Here is a 5092-nt window from a genome sequence, read left to right on the forward strand (position 1 = left end):
CCTCGTACTCCGGTTCCACCTAGAGGAATTCATTCTCCTGTAAATATGTCTGGTCAGTCGTCTGTGTTTTCACAAAGTCCTGAATCATTTTTACATGGCGGTCCTTCTGTTCCTACTGGGTATCAGTCACTTTCTGGTACCTTTGCGGGAGCATCTCCTCAACCTGTTGATCATGGGTTATTAGTTGGAAACAGTGGTAATGTACCATTGAGTATAGGTGAAGTTTATATGATGTCAGGTTCAACTCCCATTAACCAACCTCAAGGTGGCCAATTACCGCCTGGGGGGCAACCTTCGTTAATGCCTGGGGGGCAACCTCAAGGTACTTCATTTGTGACTGGGGGGCAACCTCAAGGGTATCAACCCCAAGGGTATCAACCCCAGCCTCAATACGTACCCCAAAGTCAACCTCAGTATCAGTATCAACCTCAAGGATGGCAACCTCAAGGATGGCAACCCCAAGGGTATCAACCCCAAGGGTATCAACCTCAAGGATACCAACCTCAAGGTCAAGGTCAACCCCAGTATTCGTATTTACCTCAAGGTTATCAACCTACGGGTCAATACCCTGGTCAAGGTTATCAACCACCTCAAGGGCAATCATATGGGACTACACCTTACAGTTATCAACCCTATCCTCAATACGGCTATGGATCTCAGTATCCTCAACCTGTTACGAGTCAATACCCTGGAATGTTAACATGGGATCCGTCACAGGGTCAACAGATGTCGCAACCAAGTATACAGTCGGTACCTCAAGCAGGACAACCTGCAGTTCCTGGTCCACCCCAGCAACCGCAACCTGTCCAGTCAAGTGTTCAGACCCCTGTAACTTCTGTAGTTACTCAGCCGCCAATTGCACCGAGTACTCCACCTCACACGGCTGCAGCAACTACCGCTTCATCTACCATGCTTACATCTGGAGTATCGGCAGCTCCGGTTTCTACTGTCCCTGTAACCGCTCCTCAGACATCTGTACCGTTGTCTGGACCCACGGTTCAAACCACAGTCCAGATGCCTGCAGGTCAACCTGGTACAAGTACGGTTGTTACTACTCAACCTCAATTTGTTCAACCTCCGTACCAGGGACAGTATCAACCTGGTCAAGCTGCCCAACAACCGGTTTACCAGTATCAACCGTATCCTGGGTACAATTATCAACCACCTCAACAACCCCAGTACGGTCCGGTTAATCCTGGTTTTCCAGGAGGATATAATATCCCCAATGCGAATCCTGTTCCTAGTTATCCTGGATATCCTCCTCCTGGGGCTGGTATTGTGACTCAGAGTTTCAGAGATCCTAACCGGCAGTTACCATTTATTGCGACTTTAGATTTACCCGACTTGACGCGCCTAACGAACGATCCAATTCAATATCTTCCGTTCTGGCCGCCAATGCCAAATAAGTTGCCCAGCGATATACCCAAGTTCGAAGGTAAGTCTGGAGAGGATCCGTCTAATCACGTGATGACTTACCACCTCTGGTGTGCATCAAATTCCATCTCAGATGATTCTATCCGCTTACGTCTTTTCCAGCGTACACTCATTGGTCTCGCAGCCAAGTGGTACATTGAGTTGCCACGGGCTTCTTTTTACAACTTTAGCCAGTTAGCTACTTCATTCTTAACTCATTTTCAGTTACCAGTCAGATACGATAATGGTACGGAATTATTAACTTCGCTAAAACAATCGACATCCACGTACATTTCTGATCACATCCATGAGTGGAGACGTCGAAGAAGATTAGTGAAAGTTTTTATCCCGGACCAAATTTTAGCTGAATGGTTTGTAAAATCATTATTACCAAGAATTACTGAAGATGTAGCTAAGGCCGGCGTAGTTACTGAGGAGCAAGTCATTGCTCAGGCACAATACCTTGACTTAGTTTACACTCAGTCGGGTACGTTACACGAGAAAATTCCGGATCTTCCAAAGTCAAACCAAATCGCTGCTGCTCCTTCGGGATCTCATGCCGCTGATGGTATGATCGGTATCGTGACTACGAAGAGTAAGAAGAAGTCTTCCAAGACCTCCAATACTCCAATTATCACTTTGCCTGATTCTCCGACAGGAGAGTCTTCTCCTCCTGAACTTACCGCCGACATTCACGCTGTAGAGTCATCTACGGCCAAATCCAAAAACGGTGGAAAGAAGAAAGGAAAGAAGAAGGCTAAAGCAGACAAGGCTCCAAAGGAGAAAACGGAAAAGTCGGAAACCAATGACGAAAAGCGCAAACCTCGTTATCCTTGTCTCATTTGTGAAGAAGATCATTTTACGAGAGACTGCCCTCATCGGGCCGAGGTAGTGAAAATAGTTAAAGGTTCTCCGACTCCTGCTGTGTTAAAGAATCCATTCCCCGAGCAGGAAAATAAGATGATAGGTTCTTCTTCGAATGCCAGTGAAGAACCCATTTTGATGATGTCTCATGTCAGGATTGCGACTCGATCGCAAGATTATGGTAGTAAGGCTCCTGTTGATGGTAAAGAAGCAGAATCTTCTAACTCTAACCCATCAACCTCAGCTCCTGGTTCCGATCCACTACAGATCGAAAAACCTAACCCAGACTTAGTGATTAAGCCGCCCGCCAAGGGTGTACTTCGAAGGTCTGCTTTCAATCCACATGCGAGAGCAGCCCAGAATTACAACATTGTTGAAGACTTAGCTGTTTCACCTTCAGCAATGTCGGCACTCGAAGTGCTGCAATCATGTCCAGCGCAACGAAAATTGCTTTTGTCGGCTATTGGAGCTGTCGATGTTCAGGACCCGAACCTAATGATCTTTGATCTAGAAAGTAGTACACCGCGTCTCCCCCATCAAATGGCTTTCCAAATTCCAGTGATAGTCAAAAACAGGCCTATTCATCGGACTGTGATTGATGAGGGAGCTTCTACGTGTATTATGTCGATTCAATGTTGGAGATCGCTTGGTTCTCCTTCGTTGAACCAATCCCCCACCATCCTTAAGGCCTTTGATGGCCGTGGGTTCCGTCCGTTTGGTATTCTACAAGAATTGCCTATAGGGGTCGAAGGTAAAACCGTTAGTCTGGATGTGGAAGTGGTTGATGCCCCTCTAGACTACAACCTTCTTTTGGGTCGAAGTTGGTCATATGCTATGACAGCGGTCGTTTCATCGGTCTTCAGAGTCATTAAGTTTCCACATAACGGTAAGATCGTGACTATTGATCAGCTGACATACTTTTCATCCGACCCAACCTCTTTAGAAACTATCCAGCATGTTGGTAAAACGACAATCCCTTATAGGGACATTGGTGTAGGTTTAGTTAAGGATTCCGGTTTACTGGGAACTTTTCCTCTCCCTCCACTCAATGCAGACCCTTCGTTCGCAACAATTCATATGATCACGTCAGAAAACATTATTTATGATGATCCTTGGTATGTTCCCTCTGACTCTGAGCTAGACTCACTCGGTGATGTTATGCCGTTGAGTCCGTATGAGATTGCTTATGAAGCTCTTATGTCTTTTACCGACTTTCATTCAACCGACCAAATGAATGTGGTCAGTGAAGAGTCACTTTTCACCTCACCCTTAGAACGGATAACGTTTCCCGAAGAAGTGTCATCTGACGAACAACTTCGCGAAATCCTAAGTGTAGATGATCTACCATGGGACGATCTCCATCACAGATCTTCGTTTTTACCTAAGGATGATGCCTTTGAAAATGATTTTTCATCTATCTTTACCGCTGAATATGTCAAAGACGCTCAGGATCCAACGAAACATTCTGATTCAGAGCTGAATTTAGGGAATATTTCTCGTACTATTCCCATTGATATTTCAGTGAAGCCCGGAATCAAGGAGAACATTCATATAGGTGCCGCATGTACTGACGAAGAAATTGAAACTTACAAGGCCCTATTCCAAGAATTCCGCGACGTGTTTGCCTGGTCTTACGAAGAAATGCCGGGAATTGATCCTGCCATTGTTGTTCATGAAATCAAAACCTACCCGGATGCTAAACCCATTCGGCAACGGTTGCGTCAGATTCACCCTCGAAAAGCAGCTGCAATCAAAGCCGAAGTCGAAAAGCTGTTGAAAGCAGGTTTCATTTATCCGATCCCGTTAACGGATTGGGTATCGAATATTGTTCCCGTCAATAAAAAACAAGGAACAATAAGAATCTGTATCGATTATAGGGATATCAATCGAGCTTGTCCAAAAGACAACTATCCTACGCCTTATATCGATCAAATTATTGATGATTGTGCCGGAAGTGAGATGTTTTCCTTCATGGATGGTTTCTCGGGTATAATCAAATCAATATTCTACCTGCCGATCAACCAAAAACGGCATTCATTTGTCCATGGGGGACATTTGCTTATTGCAAATTACCTTTTGGCCTTAAGAATGCCGGTGCTACTTTTCAACGGGCCATGTCTTATGCATTTCATGACATCAAGCACATTGTGCAACCCTATCTCGATGATTTGCCTGCTCATTCTTTACACCGAGCTGATCACCTTGTCCATTTACGAGCAATCTTTATGAGGTGTAGGCATTATCGAATTCGGTTGAATCCCCACAAGTGTGTTTTCTGTATAGAAACAGGTCGATTGCTGGGATTTGTTGTTTCCAAAACCGGCATTCGCGTCGATCCCTCGAAAGTCGAGGCTATCATCCAATTGCCTCCTCCTTCGAGTTTGCGCCAACTCCAAAGTTTGCAAGGGAAAGCAAACTTTTTACGCCGATTCATCCCTAACTACGCCGAGGTCACTAAAGGTTTTACACGGTTGTTGAAACAGAACGTACAATTCTTTTGGGACGAGATTGCTCAACAATCTTTTGATGCACTGAAACACGCGTTGACCCATGCACCGTTATTGCATCCTCCCAACTACAACCAGGACTACTTCTTATACCTCGCAGCTTCGCATTCCACCATTGGAATGGTGTTAGTTCAAGAAGATGAATTCAAGGCAGAGCATGTGATATATTACCTTAGCAGAACCTTAAATCCAACTGAGTTAAAATATTCGCATGTGGAGAAATTGGCCCTGGCAGCCGTTCAAGCTGTCCAGCGTTTTCGTCACTACATTCTTCTCCGCAAAACTACTGTTATTTCGGATTGCAACCC

The sequence above is a fragment of the Pinus tabuliformis genome, chromosome 6 (assembly GCF_031772625.1).
Source record: "Pinus tabuliformis cultivar Carrire ecotype Pingquan chromosome 6, CPIR1, whole genome shotgun sequence".
NCBI classification, from domain to species: Eukaryota; Viridiplantae; Streptophyta; class Pinopsida; order Pinales; family Pinaceae; genus Pinus; species Pinus tabuliformis.